At 24.7% G+C, this 27,393-nt stretch overlaps 1 protein-coding gene across 8 annotated transcripts in view; it reads right to left on the bottom strand.

Moving 5' to 3' along the window:
- The window catches only part of LOC129615699 (protein qui-1), a 186,074-nt gene that overhangs the window by 95,579 nt on the left and 63,102 nt on the right, over positions 1-27,393 (bottom strand). The gene's annotated exons all lie outside the window — the stretch shown is intronic.

Genomic DNA, 27,393 nt, shown 5'->3' with positions numbered 1-27,393 from the left:
AGTGTCGTTTCTTTTTCTTAAAAAAAAAATAATTTTGGAATCATCTATAGCGTTAGTATATAGTATTAAATGTGATTTAGTGTAGATTTGTAAGTATAAGTCACACAAGTGTATATGTATAAGAGAATTAACAGATATCTATGTGTATGAGGAAGTAGAGATAAGAATATTTTATTCTTAATAGAAAGGAAGAGTTATTATGCATAACATTTGGCAGGCAGTTCAAAGTTTTGATGTTCTCTGAGGAGCCTTTACATGTACTAACTGGAACGAAAAAACAAGCTTTTATATAAAATTTTATAACTGGTTTTTTTTTTGGGTGGATCCATAATGAAAAGAACGAATCACGATCGAAAAATTATAAAAATTTTTCTTCGAAGAAAGCTCCAACCAGTGACCTAAACCTTTCTTGAAACAACAAACGAGCTACCAGCTGAGCTACAAAAGTATGAAAAATTATATTTTGTTTCAACTATAAATTAATTTTAAAAACAGCTTCAGTAGTTTTAACATTTAGTTGAATAATTCTTTGAATTGAAAAATCTAATTTAATCCTTTCATGCAAGAAAACTTTAAGTAATTGCTCTTCGCCATTTTAAGACCATTCGTTAATGTTTTTCAGAAATAAATTAGGTTAACGCTGTTCGTCAAGGTAATACCGTCGGTATTCGCTGTTGTGATGCAATCGGATCCTCGGCCACCTCATGAAAATTAGTATGAATTTTTCATATGCGATTCCTTTACTATTTAAAATTAATCTGAAGCACGAAGTTAAAGTGTCGGTTTAACCGTGAATAATTTTCTTTTTTTCGATTTTATCTTAGATTTACAATAGCTTATTCATAAATATTATATTATGCGTAAATATCAATATTTGTGGCAATATTTACATATGAATCATGCACACGTGTGTATGAATATAAAAATGTAAATATTATTATGTATAAATATGTGTGTGTTTATATTTACTTTTATGTGAATATTTGTTTGATCATAAAAAAAAAAAAATTGAATAGAAAATATTTGAGTAACATTTGATTTTATCTTAATTTAAATAATATATTTTTTTTTTTAATATTTATATTAACGTTATATTTCATATATTTTATTTAATAATTTTTGATTTTGACATTGAAGCTTATATTGACATTTTGACAGTATTATTATGTGATTACAACCTAAGCAATTTTCTGTATTTCAGAAAAATATGTACGTAAAATTTGTAAATTGAAATTGTCATTTCCATTTTGACATTTTTTTTTATTTTTTGTGTAAGAATTTTAATAATTTTGCGGAAGAAAAATGAAAAAAAAAAAAATTGAGAAGGAAAGAGGAAATTTCTTCATTTTTAACAATTTCTTATACATTAATAATAATATGTTAAAAGAAATTGTGATAGATTCTTTGAATTACTTGTATTGATTTTAAGATAAATTTTTTGAAACGAAAATAAAATTCAATGAAAATTCGGATTTTGAAAACTGTTCTACAGAACGTTCATCAATTTGGCAAAGATTTTCTTTTGGGATGACAATCAAATTTACAAAAGAGCAGTAATATAATAGTGAGGCTATATGAATAACTAGCAGAGTTGAAGTGAACTAGAAAGGAATTTATTTAACTTTAAATATTGTTAATATTTGAAATTTGTAAATATTTAACTTTAAAATTTTTAAAAACGATAACAGCGAAGACAGACTGAAAACTTTGTTTCCATAAAATACACTATTTATTAATGCTTAAGAACGGTTTAAATTTGACATTTTCGTTTATCCATAAAAATGTTAACACATTGAAAATAAATGGAAACTATTGCATGTGGTAGAAATAAATTCAATTCAAAAGCAAATAATTTATTAAATTTAACCTCTCAAGCAGCTTATTCTTATATCTAATATTCTATTTGTTTACCCTTTATGGAATATTTTCTTACATGTGTTCATTCAATACAAATACTCGTATTTAACTATATTTATATTTATTTTTTAATAACCATACACAGATTTAATTCTAATGAAAATTTTTGATTTTGTTTATTTATTACTATTTTAATATCTTGAGAAGTCTAATTTAATATTTTTAATTAAATCAAAAATAATAAATTAAATTGATTTAAATATTTCAATTCATATTTATTCATTAAATTCAATAGTTATATTGATTAGTATTATAACTTGTATAATTAATTTACACAATTCCTATATGATTATTAGAATTTCCATATACATACATAATATACTAGATATACAAAATCTTATATAATAGAGAACACTATACACATTTAATATGGAAGTTGATTCAAGAGATAAGAACTAATTATTCGAATATTTTCGAATATTTATTTAATCGATATAGAGATCATTATTATTATAATAATGATTTAAAAATTATCTGGAACGTTAAAACATTAGCAAATTCAATTTGAAAATTAAATAAATAGTTTAAATTGAAATGTATATTATTGAAAAATTATATTAAACATAATTCCTACTTAATATGAAACCAAATGTGTAACAAGTTAATTAATATTCATTATGATGTAGTTCAATTTAGTTTTGATTAATGAAGACAAAATTTTTAAAAATATTAAAATTCTTCAATTTCGCAATATGACTAGAATTGATTTAATCCATTAATTTAAAATCTTAAGTAATTATATAGGGTATTCGAAAGCAACTATTTTTAGAGATGTAGGTCTGTCTACGTTTTTCCGCGTACATCTTAATTTCAGCTAACTGATTTTGATGAAATTTTATATGCGAGTTAAATTTAGCTACATTACAGATTGATCAACTTTTGGAATATGCGGGAATCGGGAATTGGACCTTTTTGAGTGCGATCTTACAGTTTTCTGTATATAAAAAGGAAATAATAGATAAATTTCTTTAAAATTTAATATTTAAATTCGGAATGCTAAATCAATGAACCTATGAAGTTTTTTGGAAAAATCAGGGCTCGGAAATCGAACTATCGGGCGATTTCACATTTTACTGAACCGAAACTATGTAAACTTACTTTTTACCGACACTATGTAGACTTTCACTTAATGATACAAAATACATTGTAAAACTAAGAGCCATTAAACATTTGACAGTTAACAGTGGACAGATGAAAGTTGATATTTAAGAGGCAACAGATGACAGCTGAAACGTGACGTCTGATAATTGACAGGTGATATTTGACAGGTGACAGTTGACGGATGACAGTTCACAGCTGACAGGTGACAAATGTCAATTAACAGTTGACAATTGACAGTTGACAGGTGACAGTTGTCAGGTGACACATTGTCAGTTGACATGTCAGTTGATATTATTTTAACAGGTGAACATTGAATTTTTAGACTGTAAGTCTAGAAGAAACACGATATCAGAAATTTTAGCAGCTTTTAGATATTTGTGAGTAGTTTACTTCGTTAGAAAATTTTTTCCCATCTCCACCCCTTTTGGCACCTTATATTTTCGAAACTGCAAGCATTTCCAAATTTTTACAAATACCCGCGCGATTTTTTTTCATAATTCATTTATTTATTCACTTGTTGAAGGGAAAAGTACTACTTTACAAACCATTGGTTTGACCAAACTATATTTTAATAAAACTCTTTCAAGAACATTTTATATTATTCACATTTCAATTAAAATGAAATCTATATGATTTAGAATATATATGTAGGAAGGATATCTTACACAAAATGTAAAGGAAAAATAATGCAACTTAAAGTTTAAGATTCATTTTTCTTCGTTGCAAATTTTATTCAAAAATATATTATAATAATATTAAATAGAACTGAGCTAAGAATTCAAAAAAATTTTCTTTTTTTTATATGAAGTTAACCAACTAATAATAAAGGAATTCAATATCGATATGCTTCTTGAATATAATTTTTAAATAATAATAATTCTTTTGTTGAATATATGGATAGCTATTGTATGTGCAATATTTTAATATTTCAATTGTTAAGAGAATAATAGCAGTTTGGATATTCGGTACATTTATGGTATTCCTTTGATTGGAAATATTTTTAAAATTGTTATATGGTTGGTTTCCGACTACAGAGAATTTCTTTTTTTTCTTCTTTTAAATTCTATTGTATTTTTTAAAATAACTTTATTTTTTCTGTTCCTCTCTTATTATTTCTTTTATAATATTATTTTCTTTATTAAATTATTTCGCATTTTGAATTTTAACTATATGGACTTCATTCTCTAAGAAAATATGATTTGAATATTTCTTTGTTAAGGAAATCTTTAAGTGTGCAAATAATTCAAATAACAAATATTTAATAGAAAAAATCATATTGGGAAAAACGAGTAATAATTTTAAAAACTTTTCTTAAAAAATTGTTAATTATATTTACAAAATGCAGTTTATAAATAATAAATTAGATTGTTAAAAAATTTTTGAAATTTTATTGAATGGTTATTATTTGTAAATTTATGAAAATTTTGCATAATTTTAGGTGCACACTGCTCAAAATTCATAAATTAATAAACGGAGATATTCTGACATATTAGATGTGATCTTCGTGTGAGGTGTGAATACAAAACTATTGACAATGTCTCAAATACTGAGGACTTAATTCAAGTGTTTTTTTTTGCATTAAATTAAGGTGGCTTTGGTAATACGATTACTTTATTATGAGTTTTTTCGAAATTTGGGTTATCCCTTTGTGATATGTGAAGTTGTTACATGAGAATTTGACTGGGTAAAGAAGTCATATAGTGACCAGAGTGTTGAGTATTTTGTTTAAATTTTTTGAGTATTTTGTTTAAAAGCAGTTTACGTACTAGTGTCCAGTGGAGAAATGTGCTGGCACTTCAGACTTTATATAACACGTTTTTCACCATTTTGTACGATACAAACCAGAAATTGCCTTGAATTTATTAATTTTTTTTTAAATGCTTCTCACTATTCACAGAACAAAACCTTTTAATGCACAGAATACCGGCAAAAAATATAAATTATATTTTTTGTTATTTTTACAATTTTCATTACACAATCATCCTTTTCTGGTTCAAAAAAAATTATATTAACTAATTTTAAAAAATAATATTGAAATCCACAATATTGCAACATAAAATTTCCATTAAATTTTTACCATATTGCCTTTTTTTTGCCACATCATGAATTAAAAAATAAGAAAACAAGAATAAAATTCGTTATATTGTTGTCAATAAATTCGTATATCCTTGAAAAGCGATTATCAAGAGTGCTATATAATTTTGTATAAATATGTAAATGCAGATATGCAATATACATATTACATATCTATATATAATATATAAGTGTATATGTGAAACGCATATGTGCAACTCTCATTGTTGTTAATTAAGATTGACACTTTTTAAATGAAAATATGCTGCAGCTGCTCATAAAAAAAAAAACACTTTTTTTTTGTTTTAAATAAAATAAAGATGACCTAAATTAAATATTGAATTTTTGTTTGTTTTTTTTTTTAATTACCGGAAATGGAAATGTGAAAATTAATTATACACTGTTAAATAAATAAATTTTAGTTAATATTGATGGTATGTACATATACGAATTACATACATATATGGAAGCATTTATTAGCAGTATTTTATTGTATATAATTATTAACATTAATTAAAAAAAAGTTAATAATTTAATTTACAGTTAAATTAACAAAATCACTAAAAACAAATATTAAAATAATTTCTTTTTTTTTGTTTTGTAAATTAATCGGATTTCCGGAGAAAAGTAAATATGGCTATGCAATGATAATTATTACGAATGGATTGCTTTTTTTTTAATAAAAATTTTAATTACATCTCATTTTCATAAATGCAGGAAAATTTTTTATAATTTACTTCAACATTAATAATTATAATTGCAGGCACTACAAAAAATGAAAAGCACTCAGATTTTTATTAATTTGCTTTTTTGATTTTTTCGTGTTTTTTTCTTGTTTTATTATAATAAGAATTTAAATTTATTTTAAATTTTTAATTTATTAAAAATTTATTTGAAATTTACGATATGTCTACTATACGAAATCAAGCGATATTTTCCAAATTTGAAAAAAAAACTCAGTAGATATTTTGAAAATATACTATTGAATGCACCATGTTATAACTGAAACTATATCGTAAATAAACTTTCAATTCAGATGATAAAATCAAGAGGAAAGTTCAGAATTAAAATTTGAAATATAGTCGACCACACTTTTATTATCAACTCTGTAAAATAGAACAAGTCGACTATATTTATAATATTTTTAAACAACACAAATTTTCATAAACTCGTATTTTCAAGTACATTTGTACCCACATAATAGAAATTCTACTTTATATAGAGTATTCTCAAATTTCTATTCAATATTGTTTGCTCTACATAATTTTAGTCCATTACATAGTTACATAATTCTAATTTAGCAAAAAATTTATAAAACAAAATCCCATAGGACTGACTTTGAACTATTTCTTTTCAAACAAAATAGTAGAAGTCTTTTTGGTTGCGACATATTCTGCAGGCAATAAATGTTTTTTACAAAAATATTGAAGAAGAGCGCAAAAAATTTTTATCTTTTATAATTTCTATATTTGGTTGATTAAGCAATATTCGCTTTTTATTTATGTGTATATAATATATTTAAATAAGTTTAAAAATTGCATATTTCGTGGCGAAAATGGTTTACAACAGCAAAATATAATTTTTAAAACATGGAAAATATTTTTTTTTTCCATTAATTATATTTCACTCAAGCTATTGAATTTTCGGAATTAATTTGCATATTTATAAAATTTACTTATATAATTTTGGGTGTTATAAAAATGGTTATTTCCATGAAAATTTTTAAAATCTCTTTCAATTTATTGTATATCGTAAATATTTTGTGAATTTCGAAAATAAATTTAATTTAATTTTTTATTTTTTTATATTTTTTATTTTTGATAAGTTTTATATTTTGATAAAAATCTCATTTCTTACTCGTATATTAATTAAACCATAAATTAAAATATTTTTCTTTCTTTGCAATAAAAATTTTTCTTGATTTTATATCTTTTAGATTCTATTGGCCTTTTTGAGGCGTTGTTGTAGTCGTAAAAATAATAAATATTTCTACATAAATTTAGTTAGTTATATTAAATTAAGTTACAGTATTTTTCTAATGAATCTGAATTCCTATTCGGTGGAAACTATAGTATTAAAATAACTGATTAGGGTGAGAGTTTTCTTTCAGGGCACGGTAGCCATTCGTAACCTGTTTCAGTCACATTTCACTATCTGCTAACTATAATTTTATTTAATACAAAAATTCAGAAATATAACTCAGGCAATTAAATTTCTAATACCGCATTCTATTACTCTATTTAACACTGACATTTGTATATAACCGAAATCTGTCCGTAATTCCTTCCACCATCCTATAAGGGCAACTTCCCGTAACTTCCTAGTTAATATCGGAAATAAACTCTATCTATTTCTCTTCCTACACTTTTTCCCTCTTATCTTCGTCTTTCAACTTAGTTATTGTATATTTTCATTGTGTTTAACCTAATGTTTTGTTAATCCAATAACTACGAAATTAAATTAAGTTTTGTCATCAAAGAACATCCGTTTTTGAATCAAGAAATTTAACTTTCTAATTGCTACATACCGTACCAGAGACGCGCCCCATTAAATTATTAAAATAATAGAACTTTCGTTATTAAAAGAAATTTTCTTTTAGTGTATTCGTATTTTGTGAAAAATTTTGCGGAAGCATGATTTTTTTTATTCTATTGTTATTCATACAATATTTTCGTACTCCTCTACATTCACTTTGATTCCTATTTCTTCTTTGATTTTACATTTTGTAGAAAAATGTACTAGTATGCCAGTATGTATGTATGGAATGAGTTTATTTATACAACCCTGTTATAGGCAATTTACAAAATATTGACGAATATGAAAATTTGCATATTATGCATACATTTATATTAACACACGTTTGTAGTCTTATGCTAATATTTTGTGAATATTTTTGATAATAGGCGACGGGAATTCTGGAGTGTAAATCCTTTTTTGGAGGTGGAGGAAAAGCTCAATTATCACTTGCCTTTTTTTGTGTTTAATATAAAAATTTATAAAATAAATTTTATATGTACTTATTTTGTGTTGCTTGTTTTTCATTTTTATTTTTTCAATAATAAAATAAGCGAAAAGGCGACATTTTTTTTTCTTTTAGTCAAAAGAAGAAAATATGTTCTTCTATACTGATGATTGCTTGCTTGCTTGGGTGATTGAATATTGAATAAAATAAAATTGGAAAAATTTTCAATTTATATTTAATATTAGGATTTATCATATTTACGCTTTTTAATTTAAGAAAATTTATTTTTGGTATACTGCTTAATGCTTCTTTCTTCGATTGATTTTGTCGTTTCGTAGAATGAGGGGGATGTAAGTATTAGGGTAAAAATGTGTTAAAAATAAAATTTGAAAATGAAAAATATTAAAAATGATTTTAACAATCCTTGTTTGTTTGAAATATTTTTCTATAGTTTCCTGCACTGTGGATCGTGTTTTTTAGTTATTGATGGTGTTTTCAGGTTTTAAACTCTATAGGGACTAGAACTATGTTTAAGCTTTTGTATGTTGATTCCTTGGAATCTTTTAGAAAAACTTCCAAAGATTTTTGAGAAATTTTCAAATTTTCAACTTTTCTTTTACGTGTAATCAGCTATTAGAAAAGAAGTTGCGAACAATACCTTACGCTATAGTTGTAAAAGTTTCGAAGTTGTTATGGATATTTAACAGACAAAATGGTTCCAATATAATTTCTTGTAATTCTCAAAATCCAACACTTCCCCTAGAGGTTCAAATTAGCTGTGCAGTAAGGATCACAAACTAGTGAAAGTATCCTTGAAAGTATCTTTATCTTCTATGAAGAAGAGAATAAATGAAATTTAGTGTATAACAAAAACCCAGACTGAACAATATTTCCAGAGTGGTCAGAAAAAATGTAGCTTCATGATGAGTAAAGCTTTATTTTACGGTCTAATTTAGAGTACCGTGGAATATTACGCGGGGTTATTATATTGAATTTCTACATGAACGCGGGGTTATTATATTGAATTTCTGATGAAATACAAGGAACTGCGAACATACTACAATTACATATAGTATTGCAAAACGTACATAGAATCTATTGGAAGTAAAATGAATAATACTATTGTAAGGACTCTTTGTGCTACGAATTTTATTATTGAATTATGAAGGCACACATTTACATATATATATTATATACACGTGTATCTTATATATTTATATTATTTGATTTCTTTTAGAAAAGTGATTTGCGATTTTCTTAATAAGTAATGAAATAAAACAGAAAAGGATATTAGGTAAAGTATTCTCTTTGTATTGAATTTGGATTACCATAGGGGTTCGATTTTTTTTCTTTTCATCTTTTTGTTTAATTTTAAAAAGAGTTTCGAAATAATTTAAAAATTCCTGCCGGGGTTTATTAATTACCATCTTGGGAAATTTAAAATTGGTTTGCAAAATTTAGTCTTACCCTTAGAACATTTTCAATATCGAATAGGCTTTTTCTTGGTTTTTTTTTAAATAAATTAAGTTGCTTAATCTTTTTGATACAGGTTGCTTTATAATTAAATACTGTTGATAGCAATACAATTAAAACCTTGCATTTTTAAATTGAATGAGAAAATAATCACTCTGACGTCTTTATAAATAATGTAGAGTCATTCATTCTTTACTGGTTCTGTGTTCTAGTTTACAATTTTCAGATTGTGCTAAGCGACATAATAATTGACAATATTTTTCCAATGTAATTGGTAACTCTGTAATACTCTAACAATATTGACAGTAATTTTTTGAAAAAACATTTTCTAAATAATAAAAAAAGAAAAAATTTTTAAAAATTGAAAAATTCAAAAATGAAAATCATGTCATGTTTATTTTAACTTGGTACACACAAAAATATTATTTCCATATAAATTGGTATATTTAGAAAAAAAATATGTACATGTATATATGTATGTAAATGTTACAATTTTACCTTTGATTTAAAAATTTAAATATTTACAATAAATTAAATGTGATAATCATAAGTTTTCCCGCTGTCGTGTATTTGCCAAATCATATAGAATTGACAAGTGGAATGAACCATTAAAAAACTTTTATTTTTTTTTTTATTAATCAAATATAATTAAATTCCAATGTATATATATAGTTAAAATTGGATCATAATAAAAATTCTTTTCTATTTCAATATGAAAAATGACATGAAGCTAAAAAAATTATGATTTTTATTAAAATGCGAAAAAAAATACTAAAACATTGATGAGGAAAAAAGGTAGAAAATTTTTATATAAAAAGGAATTGTTGGTTAGATATTTGGATTTTCAACTTAAAAAATTATTTTAATAATTTTATTTATTTAGAAAATTGAAAAATTTCTCAGAATCAAATGAAATTTTTTACAATCAAATCAATGGCATGGTAATTTCAATAAAATGCTTTTGATGAATGAATTTCGCAATATTTCCTCTTAAATATGGGAAAAGAATTATTGAATTAATAATTCTCTACTAATGGACAAAATATTTCTAACTTTAAGCATATAATTTTAAAGAAATTACAAATTTATAACGCCATTTGGAATGCCTAACAAAACTGTGCTACAAAATTTAATAATTTTAGTCGAGCAAAAATTGGCTATCTGTATTAAGCAAATAAATGATGACTGTAAATAGTAAATTTAATAATAGTTTAATATTCTAATATGACAGTGATATTCTACTATGCATGATGGTATTGTCACAGAAGCAATTAAAATTTTAATTTCATTAATTTTCCTTGAAAATTTGGATTTAGAGCAATTGGATTTTTTTAGAGCCTTGAAAATTTGAAAATTTAGAGCAAATTTTGACCTTTGTTATCTAGTGAAATTTTATAATACAATATGTTTGTTATTCGGCAATAAAAAATATTGAGACTTTAAATTAATTGAAATTTCAACATTTCGAATGGTAATGTAGTTTAGAGAAGGGAGGCAGCCCCAAAGCGCCACCCAGCACTAGGCTAGCAGAAGGCCCACTGACGTCCTTCCACAGCACACACCATCCCCCTAAATCCATTGAAATCCCTTGAAAAAACCTAGCAGATCATTCACAGACACCACTGTGAGCTCCTTCAAACCGTCGAATGGATGTCCTCCCGAAAAGCGTTCCCTCCTTCGCATCAGAATGGCGCACTGGCACAGCACATGATGCACATTCTCTTTCCCAATGAACAGTGTCTCATCAAGATGCCATAGGGCCTTTGTCGTTGCACAAGTCCGCCCGCCACACCAAAGCAAGCCTCCTCTTCTATTCTAATTTCCTCATCTATGCTGTTATTCAACTAACTCTCCTAAGGACGGAAGAACCCACCAGTCGATTGCCGCAGTGTCGGCCGCCGCCTCAGATCTGGCCAACTCGTCGACCATCTCATTCCATTCGACATCACTATGGTCCGCAACTCAGGAATGGTAATGTAAAATAGCCAAAATGATATATATATGAATTTTTTTTATGAAAATTTAACAAGAAAGATTTAAATTTTAACAAAATTATCCTTGTTATCGCTAATCTTTGAAAATTAGTCAATATAAAAGATAAATATATATTATGTTTTTCTAACAAATTCTAAATACATTAAAATTTAATTTTTTTTTAGTTTACATGTAATTTTTTATTTTAGTTCTACATTTACAGAAACTTTATTATACGCCTATTTCATTAAATTAATTTTTTTTTTATTATATACTTAAAAAAGGATCAAATTATATAAGTTGACAAATCTATTCAATTCTTAATTATGTTAATGGATTAGAAGAAAAATAAAAATTTTCTTATAATAAAAAGTTTATTAAGAAAAACTATTTTGATATAAAACACTAACACATATTCGTCAGAATAACATGTATGCATGTAAATCATGTTTTGCGATGTTTTTACTATATATAAACTAAAAATCACTGTCAATCTAATTATCTTTATTTAGTTAATTTTATTGTATAATAATTTTCATTAGAAAGTAAAGTTTTATCAAGAAAATTTACATGATTTCTTCTTTTTTCCATTATTTTGTATATATATGTAAATTGTATGGTATGAAAACTACATGGTTAGCATGAAAAACTAATCCAATTTTATTTTTAATCTTAATAGAACGAAGAAGAATTTCGAATAACATTCGGAAAATTTTTTTATATTTTTTTTTACTTTTTGTGTTCAAATTTACTTTTGTTTCGTTCATTTTCTTCGTTGTTATTTTGTTCTCATTAAAAATAAATAAGACGGAAAAATTGTTATAAAACTTTTCTCATGTAAAATAATTGTGATAACATGACTTGAAAATCAGAAATTCTTATAAAAGTTTTTTGTTTTCTGTTTTCAAAATTAAAAATCAATGTATAAGAAAAGGAAAGCCACTCTTTTCTATTCAAAATTGATTTTATAGCACAGTTGTTACAATAGACATGTATATATATAGGCTTCTCCGATTTTCTGGCACTCTGAAGTTGAAATTCTTGATTTTTTTTCGGATATATCTAAGTATATGAATTACTTTAAAGATTTTATTCAAGAAAATTTGGCTAAAATAATTAATTGACCTTGATTTACAAAAATACGGTAAATAAAACATGAAAGTAATATTTTAATGCGAGTAAAAGAATTTTTACAAATGAAAGAAAAAAATTGCATATTTTTAGGGGCATTTTCCTTATTTTTCATCTTTATCATGTTCATTCTGATAAATTTACAAATACACGGCTATAATAACAAAAAAACTTATACAAATAATATTATTAACTGTTTTATTAGTTTTAGTAAAAGATTCTTGGTTTTTAATTGGTTTTGAGAGATTTATAGCCAAAAAATTTTATTCGGATAAATAAAAATGCATAGTACAAAGCTTCAAAGAAATATTCAATATTGTTCTAGATCTCATTAATTGACAGTAGTAGAGTAAAATATTATTTAAAGTTGTGTCTCGACTGAAGGTAAATTATCACATAATAATAACAATTATGTCTTCTTAATATCAATTTGACGCCCAAAACTTAAATGGAAATTGACGTCATATAATTTTATATAGCAACATTTAGAATTTAAAGGGAAAACAAGAAGTGCCAATTCTCCTAAAATGAATGAAATTTTTGGCGACTTTGTTATATTTATAGATTTTGCCTTCACATGAAGACAAATATGTCAAATTTGCCTTCATGTTGATGTCTTAGTTAATCTTATGTCATTTTTTAAAAAATTTGCCTCTTAAGAACAAAAATATTCGGGTTGTTGATTTATACATTCGATTCCTCAAGAAATAATTGGTGTAAAGTAAAAACCCAGACTCAAATTTCTGTCAAATTTTATAATCAAAAATTTTAAATGAAGCGCCTATTTATTTAGAAAAATATTAAGCTAAAGGTAGTAAATTTCAGCATTTTGTGAATTTAAATTTTAATATTCGTTTTTTAATTAATAGGATACACCAAAATATCAATGAATATACTTTATTGGCAGTATAGTAATTTTCATATTTTCATTGCGGAAATCTTTAAAAACTCCAAGTGCGTCATCACGAATCCTTGTATATTGTGTATAACAGTAATGAATTCAAAATCATAATAAAATTTTATCATAATTAACTTTTCAATTTTTCATTAATGAAAAAATTTTGTTTTTGTTTTCTAACATTACCCAATATAATCGAAATTATAAATGTAATTACAAAATTCAAAGATTAGATAATAAAATTACATAATTTTCTGCTGACGTATAAAAGATTAATGTATATTTTTAGCACCCTGTTTTATTAATATAATTACATGAATGATATTCAAAGTTTATACAAAAAAAAAAAAATTATATAGTATTGAAAAATAAAAGTTCAATTTTTTACGATGTGATAAATTTTGATTGAAAATCAATTTAAGAGCGACTACAGATTTATGTACCTACCTATACCCTGTTTTTTTTTTGTCCTTATTATTAAAAAATTACTTTGTTTTTTTATTTCAATGTTTTATTTTTTAAAGGCAAATTTTGCTGCGAGTAATAAATATTGTGTAGATGCATGAGTAACAGAAACTAAACGCGAATACAAAATATAAAAAAAAGTCATTTAATTTAATTCTAATAAATTGGAACAAAAAAAAAAATAAATCTTTCCTTTTATTGTGTTAAGAAAAATCAATAATTTCTTCTTATACTATGAGAGATTGAATCGGGAAATTATTATTTTAATATTCTTCTCTTATATAATATAGAAAATTAATCTTAGATTTAATGTCAGAGTCTTAGAATAATAAATTTATTTTGAATATTAAGTTTTTTTTTTCGATTTTTGTTTTGTGTATAGTCATTGTGCATTTATTTGCTTAGTCATAATGCGTATACGTATCACAGTGTTAAACAACCTGGAAATTACAAATTCAAAAAATAATCTTAATGTACACATATAAGATTTACTGTAGGAAAATTGTGGAAATTTTTTTGAATATTTTTCCTATAGTCATTTGTTTAATTTTTTATTTTTTTTTTTTTTTGATGTTCAAAAGTATATTTAAATATGTAGTTAGTATATTGGGGGTGGATGATTTTATAAATAATAAATAAATATTGTAATGCTGCGAAAAATAATTATTATCATATTCGTATATGAAATAAATTAAAGATTCTGTGGTTACAAGCAACAATGCTTAAGTCGAATTAAGTAGTTTTATATGTGTTTTTAAGAATTGAAATTCTCTGTAGGGGTGAAAATTGAAATTCTCATTATTCTGTCAAGTTTAAGAAGTGTTAAATATTATATTTAAATATTTCAAGTCCAGTTTCCGGGTTCATTACTATAAGGTTTTTAATGCAGTATTCATGTTTTTTAGCAGTCAATCAATCTATCATGTTACGGAATTATGTAATTTACCGAAACAAGAACAACTTCTTTCTTATATTGTGTTCTTTTCAATATGTTTTTCAATATGTAAAAGATATTTGCTTTTATCATAGCCAGTATAAATATTATGTCCCTAAATTCATCTCCCAAATGACATTCATCTGGAGTATTAAACTGCATAATGAAAAAATTTTCTAAGAAACAAAAATTTTATTTTTGTAAATTTTGACCAGTTTACAAATCATGTATTGCTTCCTTTAATGGAATGTTTTCAATGTAATTCTTTGTTTTACAAAAAATATCTATTGGCCTTTAATTTACAAATTTGTATGTGAATACACAGTAATGCAAATATATAGACATACATACATACTTACAGTAATATGTACTCATATATTGTTAAATGTGTATATATATGTAATTTATTTTCCGAATTATAAAAAAATATAGAAATAACCATAGGAAACAATAAGAGTTTGGGAATTTAATCTCCCATCCGATTTGAGTTTTATTGGAAAATAAAAAAAAAAAATTTCATTATGTTTTTAGGTGTTCGGCAATTTGTTATTGCTTTTCTTGTTTGTTATTTTATTAATTCCTGGCACGTATTAACCTACGGGTCCTATGGGCTAAATTGCATTTTCCAATTTTTATTGAAATTTACTGGGAAAATTTTTTTGAATTAAATAAAAAAGCAAAAACGAAAAAAAATATTATTAGTGTATAGGAATAGGTGAACAAAATAAATTTTTTAGTTAAGAAAAGGCAAGGAATTTTCTTTTAGTATTTTTTAATTTGCGTTAGAAAATATTCCAAGAAAAAAAAAAAACAAATTGAGAGGAAATAAAAACTATTTTTGACTGACTTTAAGATAATTGTGAAAGACGTGTCCGTATATCTTCAAATTAAACAGATACCAATATTTTGAATATAAATTGTATACTTGCTAATTGGAAGATGTGAAATTTTTAAAAAGATATAGAAATAAATGTATGTGAATCTTTTGATTATTCCTATATCTTAAAATTTATTAATGGAACCGAAAATATTAAATATTCTAAATTGAAGAAATTTAGAAATACTCCTGAAATTGGTGGCAAATTGGCAGGACGTGGTGGTGTTGTGCCTATCGACTTTGTTTAAAGGAAAACGAGGCAGCAGTACATCAACTGTATGTATTTCTGGCAGTAGCTCAATTTAGGTTGAAGCATTTTAGCTCTGTAAAATTCCTGAATGTGTAGAAATTTAGAAAATTTCTTAGGAATGTAAAACTTAAAATTAAGTTTTTTGGGGTAGAAATCACAAAATTTATGAGCCAAAGTAAAATATATAAAAAAAAAACATTTAGCAGATACACTTTTGTAAGCATCAGCAGATTCAGTAGATATCTGCACTAAACGCGTATATTTTCTAGTGTTAAAAATAAATGGACATGCTCATAACACAATGTTAACTCAGCTATTCAACAATAATATTAAAAAATTTTGAATTTATTCTCTAGTGTACATAAACTTATTTCGTTACCTTCACGTTCTCAGCATGGTATACATATACAAAAAAAAAAATTTCGAAATAGTTTAAAATTTTGATTTTTATTTGTTATTGGATTTTTATTGGCATTTTATTTATGTTAATCATTCTTCCGTGTTATGGGATCAAATATCCATATATTGACTGAAAAGGTGAGCATTTTATTTATTTAAAAAAAAAATTTTTTTTTAGTTGTTTTTTATAGAAAGTTATTATGCGAAAAAATACACATCATTAGATAGAAGACTTAACAAAAATATATACGAATACATAAGCGAAAGGAAATGATTTTTTTCCATTGGAATTTTAATATTAAAAAATTATTCAAATGTTTTTAAAATTTTTACATTGTGTAAACAGTAACATGCGCAAAATTCTGAATTAAAATTTTTTTGTTTTAAATAACATTTTTAGTTTAGTTACATGAATTTTAATTTTAATTTTTAATTTATTGAAAATGTATGGCCTTAGGATCATGAATAATGTTTAATGTACGTGTGGCTGTATGTGTCATATATACATTAATATTCACAAAAAAATTATGTTATTTACATACTGAGGCTTACATTCCGGAAAAACAAAAAAAAACAACCATACACATACGTAATTATATTGGTACACAATTTAATAATCTAGAAATCTAGGGTTTTTAGAGAAATTGCAATTTATTTAGAATTGCATAGAAAATACTTGGAAATTTGTATAAGAATAAAATTATTTTTTGTAGGATTACTAGATTATTAAATTACGTCCTGCATTTGGGGGCAATAGAGCCTTTACTAAACTTTTCAATCGGGAGTTAATTAAGCAGATGGAAAGACTGCCACAGTTTTTTTCTTTTGTATACTAAATAGTGAAAATTATTAATATTTTTTTGTTTATTTTTGTTGATATTTAATATCGAATATTATGGATTATATGATAATTAATTTTTATTTTATAATATTGTACAATTAACTATATTAAATATAATTTTTTATAGTGACCTAAACAGGGTTTGAACTCAAGACTGTTTGGTTAAGGGACCGGTTCCATACTTAATGCACCATAGACTAGACGGTAGGATTTTACTAGATGTTAGAGATTTCAAATTACTGTAAGAATTACAAAATTTTAAAATTTTGATTATGAGAAACAAGAATTAATCAAAATCGGACTAAATAAGGTATTGAAATTCAAAAATAAAACTATGATACTATCTAATCTTAAAAACTTAATACATATTTATAGAAATAGAGGAATCTTGTGTGAGATTTACCTTACATATATTGCAATTGATTCCATTATAATAAATACATGCAAACGTTCAAATATATTTTTAAATATGTATCAATTTCCAATATTATTTTAATAACAAAGAATTTACATTAATTTAAAAAACATTTAAGAAGAGTTTTGAAATTTGGACTTAAAATGATTACTAAAGTTTTATTAAAATGAGTGCTCGACAAAATGTTAATTCAGAATTGTTTTCAAAATTTGGCCTTATTTAAAATCAACCACAGAACTGTTCGCAATTTCGATTAACTGTACTCATCATTACAGATGTACCACCATTTTAATACACCTGAACAAAAATTACAAATAAAAATTAAATTGAATTTTAATTACAGCTTTACTAAAAGCATTACGAGTATTGCAATCAATTTTTGTTTTTTTCAATTTCATAATTTCATGTTTTTTTCAAATTTTGAGTCAATAATTTTTGGTCTCTATTTCTCATGAAAATAATTTGCAATACATTCTATAACAATATTATATTACTTAATTTTTACTAATGGAATTCACTTTGTTACTACATTGGAAGCAATTTGTTTTAAATTTATAGTAACTTTGAGAAGTAATAATATCATTTAATGTAGCTGGAAATTTGTATAATAAATTGCATTTAATTTTAATTAAGTTTAATTTCATTTTGTATTATAATTAATTAAAGATAATTATATGTATCGGGCTTTGAATTCTCTATAAATATAATATTGTAGATCTATAGATTTTTTTATGCTCATCCAAATTTATTTTTATACCCGTACGAACGTATGTTCGAAGGGTATACTAAATTTGCCTTACCGTTTGTAACGCTAAGAAATAACGGTCTTAGATATAGACTCAAGTGTATGTTTTTGATCAGCGTTAAATTCTGAGTTGATTTAGCTTTGTCTGTCCGTCCGTCCGTCCGTCCGTCCGTCCCAACGATAACTCAAAAACTAATTGAGCTAAGTTCACCAAATTTTCACAAATGATTTATTGTAGTAAGTGCCAGAACCCTATTTAAATTGGACATGATCGGGGTACCGGTTCGGGTAGCTGCCATACAACTTCAAAATTTATTTGGCTATATCTCAGAAACTATAAAAGTTGTGGTATTGAAATTTCACACAAACGAATATATTAGTAGGGCCAATGTGTATGATAAAAGTCGTTGAAATTACTTGGCTCCTTCTGGTACCTGCCATACAACTTCAAAAGTTATTTGGCTATATCTCAAAAACTATATAAGCTATGGTATTGAAATTTCACACAAACGAATACACTAGTAGGGCCAATGTGTATGATAAAAGTCGTTGAAATTACTTGGCTCCTTCTGGTACCTGCCATACAACTTCAAAAGTTATTTGGCTATATCTCAGAAACTATAAAAGCTATGGTATTGAAATTTCACACAAGCGAATATATTACTAGGGCCAACGTTTTTGATAAAATTTGTTAAAATTTCTTAGCTTTTTCTGGTAGCTGCCATATACAACTTAAATAGTAGTTTGGCACATACAGTATTTTGAAAAACAGACAGTATTGAAATTTTGCATAAATTAATGTGTCCCTTAGTCAGTTATGGCATCTTTATTTGCACATAGGATAACAAATTCGTACGGGTATCACAGAGTTGACAAGGTCAACTCTATTTTTTTTCTCGTTTAATTTAGAGTGACTTTTGAAAAGAGGAATTTAATCTTTATTTTGCCATTTCAAAAACAATATTAAATCTTATATAATCCTTTGTTTTTTATGGTCTTATACATAGATGTATGTACGCATATGAGTTCTATAACTATTACATAGTACACAAAGAACTTAAATTTTGAATATGTTTACCTGTATTTGACAGTATACCTTTCATTATAATTTTTCTTACGTTTTGTATATTAACACATGCATAGCCTTATATAAGAGTAATTCTAACCTCAATTTTTCAGTATATTGTTGCTATATTTAAATAAATATGTGTAGGATTCACAAAGTATGATGATATACGATATACAAAAATGTATACGTATATGTAATAAACAAGTTGAAGACGAATATTGTATAACCATTTAATTAGGTCCTTTTTCTTTGAGTATTTCGAATAAAAACATTAAATTATATATTTTATGGCCTAAAGGACTTTTTAATTTTATATTGCTTATACACATACATTGTATGTTTATGTACATATATGTATGAATATAAGTATATAGATATTATAGTAGTATTATTAATTTTGTTTTTAATTTTTAATTTTTTTTTTCAAAGTTTTCTTTATAATTACCTTTTTTTTCGTTACATAAAAAAAAAAGTTAAAAGTTTACAAAACCTTGTGGCAATTTTAGTAATTTTACAATTTTAACTTTCATTCTGTTTTAACATGTTTATTATATATACCTTTATTATATTATTATTTTTAATCATTTTGTTGTTGTTGTAAGGAGGAAAATTAGCAAGTTATTTGATATCATTTTTTTTTTTGTAATATTTTATTCTGATGGAATTAATGGGAAAAAAATTAAACCACGTGGAAATAATTAATTTCTGTTTTGTTGTATTCCTTTCAAATTCAATAATTAAAACAAGAATATTAATGAAAATCTTAAGATTAAGCAGAAAAAAAAAAATAATGAAATGAGGATAAAAATCAGTTTTTTAATTGAAATTTAAACTTTTAAACCAATTCGTTATACAGTACCTATATAATTTCATACTTAAGTATGTAAATGTGTATATTATGTGCATAATAAGAGTATAGGCAAGAAAGAATATTGTTTGTGGATTTTAGTTGACAAAAATTTGATTTGACAATTTTTTTTTAACAAAAAGTTGTATAATCTACGGATATAATACTAAAATTTTATGTGATTTTAATCGAATCAAACAAAATGTATGAAGAATGTTTGAGAGACAAATTTCGGTTAAAAGAAAGAAGAAAATAGTACTAACTTCTACGGGATTACAAAGTTTTACTGTTTGAAATCAACAAATGTAGAAATCAAATTTCACTATTCAACAGTGATGAAATATGATTTCTACCTTAATTTTTTGAGCCTATTTATTAGATGATTATAAATTTAACACAGATTTTATTAAAATTCAGTTTGAAAGCAATGCAGTTTGTAAAGCAATGAAGTTTACCAAAAACAATTGAATTTATATTGAAAAAACTTTAATTTAATTTTAAATTGTGATTTTCTATTTACATTATTTGTCTTAATATTGATAAAATGTTTTCCAATTCCCTTTTGTAGTACAATGTATAGCCTCAAAGAGCAAAAATTGAAAATAGTAGCAGCAAAGTAATTGAAATTATACGGTTAGTTAAGACTGTTATTTTAATGCTACAATACAATTTTGATTAAACTTGTATATATACTGTAAGAAAATAATGTAGAGTTTTTCTTAAATTAAATCAGCATTGGGACAATTGATCCGATCTATCTCACTCTAGTTGAGTTAAATTTATATATCACTTAGGCCCGGGTGAGCGAGAACTGGCCACATTTAGTTGTTCAGCTCTGAGACTGAGGGTGAGTTAACTCATTAGATAATGCCTCTCGATGGTTCATCAGAAAAGGTTGGATAAAGCCGAAGGTGAGGTCTGCCGTCTCTGCTTGGAGGAGGACGAAACAGTGGGGCACATATTGTGTAAATGCAGAGACAGTGGCTCGATTATAATTGAATCGGTAGGTGCTTTGTGACTCGATGTTGGTCTCCCGATTTAAGGTAGCTGTTATTCTGAAATTTGTCATGGGTCTGTCTATAGTGTTATTGTAAGTTGAGATAGGAATAAAAAAATATCTTATGGGTCGACGTGAAAAGTCTACACTGAGCGAAAAAATGCATTTTAGAATTAATTACGAACGTATTTGAAATAAAAATATGGCATTATAAAACATTTTTTAAAACTTTTCACGAAACAGTTTTAAATCAAAAATGAACATTTTCATAATAAAGTTGAAATATTTTAATTTCAAAGTAGCATTTTCAAATCGAAAATGCAAGCTTTGAAATAAAAATGTCATTTTTGATTTTAGATTGTTCCAATTTTAAATTAAAAATGAACCTATTTGAATCTAAATTTTTTAACTTGGTATACCTTCAAAATAAAAAACAATTCGTTCATTTTCAATAAAAACTCGATCGTTTTTGATATTAAGTTGAACGTTTTTGAATTTAAGTTGAATGTTTTTGAAATAAAGTTGATCATTTTGAGATCAAAATTGAAACATTTTGAAATTATATTGTTTTAAAATATATGTATTGTCATTTTTTTCATTTCCAATTGAGACTTTGTAAAGAGGTGAGATGTTTAGTTATTGATGTGCATATAAAATTACAAAATTAATTAAAAATTGAAAAATTAACTATTTAAAAAAAAATTAATTGTGGCAGAAGTTATATTAAAACTGCAAAAACTATTGAAAGTAAAAAAATTAGCAATTTTCAAGTTGGAGATGTGATTTATAAAGCTGACGAAGAAATGCTGCAGATTATCACCAAGGAGTACTCTCACCAGGGATAGAAGCAATAATAAAGAAGCTTCAAAAAATGTAGAAATAGGAATGACCAACGAAAATGACAGATAATGAGAATTTAATGAAGCTGCTACACGAATTTGAAATGCCTCATATTTTTTCCAGTTTAAGAGGTACATGTACACTCGTAAACATGTGTTTTGGTTAAAGTTTTTGCAAATATCAAAACAATGTTTTTTACCCTTACATATATACCTTATACATTAAGTAAAGATGAAATGGTGGAGGAAAATCTGAGGGACTTCGAGCAAAATTTAGGGAAAAATCATTTATGTGGCTATCCCTTACAAAATTTTAAGGTAAGTAAAAATATTTTCTAAAGAAAAAAATTCAATATGATTATTATTTATTTTATTAACTTTTTCTTAATAACTTTTTTAGGAAATATCAACTCTCTATAAATGAAACATCTAATTCATTAAGTAACGCAAATAGAGATTCGATAATTAACACAGTGGTAGAAGAAATTATCTAGCAAGCTGATAAATAAATATTATACAATTGGACTTCTACTTTAAAATTTTGATGAACATTTTCAGTGGTATTGTATTAGTGGAAGTTCTAATAATATGTATATCAAAAATATATCATATTGCACTAGTCCACCTTAAAATTTCTGTCAAATATATAATGGAGGAACCTACATTCGATATAAGAACATATAATGTAAATAATAAGTATATAGATATATTTCATTGGAGTATGTAATAAGTATGTAATATTTATAGAAAAATACAAGCTTTAAGATAAAATAATAGTTTGTATTTTAATAAACCAAATGGAAAAAAAAGCGGGACTTTATTTACAGAATTGATTTTGTTTTACAGCATTATTGCAAATTTAATTTCGAAAAGTAAGTATATTCGTTTTCAAATGGATATTAAGCATTTTTAAATCAAATACGAACGTTCTTAAATCAAATATAAACATTTTAAAATCAAAAAGGAACATTTTTGAATCGAATATGAAATTTTTTAAATCAAATACGAACATTTTTAAAACTATACCAATTAATTTTTGAATTAAAAATGAACATTTTAGAAACAATGTTAAAACGTTTTCAAAATATTAATGTACCATCTTTGAATCTATATGAAACTACTTTGATTCAAAGTAGTTTTTCAATGAAAATTTAGCATTTTAGAATCAAAGTTGTTCGTTTTTGAATTAAAAAAAAACGCGTTTACTCGGAAATCATATTGATTTCACTTTGATTCAAAGTTGTTTTTTTTGAATTTAGGTTGTTTTTTTGCTCAGTGTAATGTCAATATTTTTACTAGCTTCCAAAGTAATTTTTGTAAATGTCTGGAATCTCTTAAAATTTAGGATTTCTCTCTATTAAATTTTCACATAATTTATCCTGAAACTTTTGGTAAGGGTATCCAGATTTTCAGCACAGCAAGAACGAAGGTAAGAAATTCTAATTAAATTACTTGAAATTTAAAATTTTTATTGTTTTCAAAGCCTATAATTTTTATTGGAAGAGCGAGTTAATTTGATAATGCTGAAAGTTCTTCTTGAAAATTGTAAATATGTTCACGATAAGAACGACGGACAAGAAAGATTAAAACTGATAAGAATATTTTTTTCGAGTTTCATTAAATTTTCCTGTAAGAAAATAACAATTTTGTTCAAGTTAATTATTAATCAAATCTAAATTATATAAACTGAGTACTTCGATTTTATAATAGCATAATTAATGTATTCATATACATAAACATAAGTCAGTATCATTTCCTAACTCTGTTCATCAACTTAAATATTAAATTTTAAAAATAAATTACTTAAGTTTTACGACTAACGAAAATAATGTTTAGAAATTTTCTAACCTAATTTTTATATTAAATGCGATTTATTATATAGAGAGAACATTTTAATAAATGTGATGTTTTTTCGGGCAACAGTTGAATTAAATATTTTTAAAATTTCATTCATTTTATATTTATTACTCTGTGTATAGTATTTATTTTCATTTCAAACGAAAACTATAACATTTACACAGTTTTTATTTTAATAATAACATTTTTGGTCCAACTATAAACAGCGTATGTACAACTTTTGTATATAAGATTATGTTGAGATGATTGTGAATGAAAATTTTTACATGAAGACATGTAAGTATATAAATTTTAAAGACTATGGCGAATAAATTTTTATTGTATTGCTCTTGTTTTGTTTTTTATGATCCTGCAGACAAGATTCTATTTTTAGCTTTAAAATTTATATTGTATCTTATGTGTAAAATATATTTATTAAAGATAGTTTAGTTGTTTTTGATTTTATTTTATATATAACATCTGCCGAATATCGTGCATATAATATTTATTATGTAACATTAGATATTAAACATAAAAATACAAGCAATAAAAATTTCTTTGCTCGGTCGAATTGGTTAAATTTTTTTTTATTTTTATTAAATTTTAGTAATGGTAGATTAATAAAGATCAACACTTGTAGAATGAAAACAATTAAAGTCTACAGATTTTTTGTTCCACACAAAGAACTAAAAGGGAATTTGTACAAATTTGAGCATATAGCTGTCATAATATCAATAAAAATGGGGATGCAATACAACAGTTTACTAATAAGTTAGGTCAGGTTAGGTTGACGCGGCTACCGTAAGGTACACATAAGTCAATATGGTCCGTTGTGATACCGCCGAATCAAAAAAATCCCTCGACATTACGGGAATGTACCCGGACTTATTAGGAACCGACTAAGGCCTCCGGCTTTTATATTCATCAAATCCGTGGTCCGTAAAAAGAAAAACGACCCAAGGCATTTCAGCACATGAGCAAAGGAAATTGACCTCCTCGTCACAGCAGCTCCTGCAGAGATCGTTCACAGAGCGGCTCATCGTTCTGGCGTGTAAGCCAATTAATTCCATGTGTTTATCTAATAAATATGTAGGAAGATATTCGAACGCATATTTTTCTTTCCTCATTTTTCACTCTCAATGAAAAGGGATCCGTGTTTCATAGACTAATAGAATCTATGCTTATCTTTCGACTATAGCATAAATTTAAATATATATTTTTTAATAAATGCTAATAATTTATAAATTTGCAGTCTATAAGAGAACTTGCATTATCGAAATTTATATTTCAGTTTTTAAATGTGTATGACAATACCCCATTTTAAAATAATTAACCCCATTTAGTCGCATATAAAAACTTGATTCCAGATTTTAATAATTTAATATTTTTTTTTTCAAATTTTATAAATAAATTAATTTTATTGTAGATTTTGTTTGCATTGAATTATTTTAGTATTTTAATATTATTACGATAATTATTCTTTCTTAAAAATTGTAATCATTTAAACAGCCTCGGCCCAAAAAAAAATAAGGACATATTTATATTAAATGAGTGAATATTATTTAAAATATTTAAATTGATTCTATTAAGCTTTATCATGCTTAATTATGTACCAACAATATCAATTCTAATAATATTTCTATGGTTCAATTAAAAAACATTAATGTTAACCGCAATATTCCCAGGATAACTTTTTCATTATTTCTATAATTTTATTGCAAAGTCATTTTATGAAAAATTTCTTTGTTACTCGGCTTTTTTTATTATTGTTTTTTTTTTATAATTTTCATTTTTTTTATTTCTTTGAAACAAAATATTGTGATCAACAACAGTTAAAACCATTTTATGAATTTATGAACGAAAATATTTTTTATTTATAAAGTGTTTCAGTATAATTTTGTAGCATATTACTTTTGCAACTCAAAATATTATATTAAACGAAAAATGTTGTAAAATTAAAAAATATAAAAAGGGAACAATATTCAATATTGACTAATGATATTTCAAGTATTAAAGTTTATTTGTTATAGATGGCAAATTCCTCTCATAAATTTTGCAACTAGAAGCTTTCAGTTTATTATAAGTCTGTAATTCGACTCTAATCGAAAAATATACTTGAAAATTGCCCAGAAAAATTTTCAACTGTTTATCAGAATTCGATTTCACTACGTTTTAAATCTGAAACTCAGCTCTTACTGTAAGCTGGACTGATTTGTAAACCTTGTATCGTAAAGAAATTATCAGAAATATGTAATAAGGACCAAATTAACGTTTAGACAAAATTTTATAGTTTATTATTAAAAGTATAACAGTAATGAAAATTTTATTGCAATTTTTACTGAGAAAATCTTTAAATAATTTTGGCTTTCAAATTTTGCCCAGTTTTACATAAAAATTGGAGGCACTGTGTATTTTTGTTTTCATATACTTTTTTTTATTTATGAATATATTGTAACTGTAAATTATATAGTATTAAAACGCAACAGGATAATTTATTTTGGTTGACAAAAAAATGTAATTTTTGTTTTTTTTTTATTTTTTTTTTGTTTCAAGTCCCTTTAGGATAATAATTTGTTTGGATATCAGCAGTTCAGTAGATATAGTCAGTTTTTAAAGCTAAAATAATATATGAAGAAAAAAAAAATAAAACAAAAAATAAATATTTTTTTTTGCCATAACTGCATTTATATGTATATATATACATATACATATGCTATACACGTTCTACTTCATAAATAAATAAACACTATTATGTTAGTAAGTAATTCTGTATAAAATATAAACAAAATTATTTATAATCCCATTGAGTTAAGAATAATATCCTTAATTTATGATCCTTTTTTGTTATGTCCAGAAGATTAAAAATAAAATAATAATGGTAAAAAAAAAACCATATTTAATATTTAAGAAATTCTTGAATTTTGAGTGTTTCTGTGTGGTTCATTAAAATTTATAACATACAAGAATACAAAGTTATTAAAAAAAAAACTGAATTTGTAGAAGTAAAAGTTAATAAAAAAGAATTAAATAAAATAAATATGAAAATTAAAAAAAAAAATGAAGGCAGACAAAATGAATGTTAACATTTTATACAAACATAGAAGGAGTAATAGACAGACAGAATAGAATTAAAAAAACTGGTATTACAATCAATTATATTGAATATAAAAGAGGATTTACGTTATTATCGAATTGACAAGAAAATTATGTTCGTATAAATATTAAATGAAAATTGTATATAAATTTTGCTAGGGAATTCTTTGCACGGAAAATGAAAAAGTATAATTGAATTTAGTAAATTCATAAAAATTTAATTTATTAATTAATTTCGCTTTCGTAATTGAAGATAA

This window comes from Condylostylus longicornis, unplaced genomic scaffold (genome assembly GCF_029603195.1).
Source record: "Condylostylus longicornis isolate FDR11 unplaced genomic scaffold, ASM2960319v2 ptg000145l, whole genome shotgun sequence".
Classification (NCBI taxonomy): Eukaryota; Metazoa; Arthropoda; class Insecta; order Diptera; family Dolichopodidae; genus Condylostylus; species Condylostylus longicornis.
This window is presented reverse-complemented; position numbering and strand designations above follow the sequence as displayed.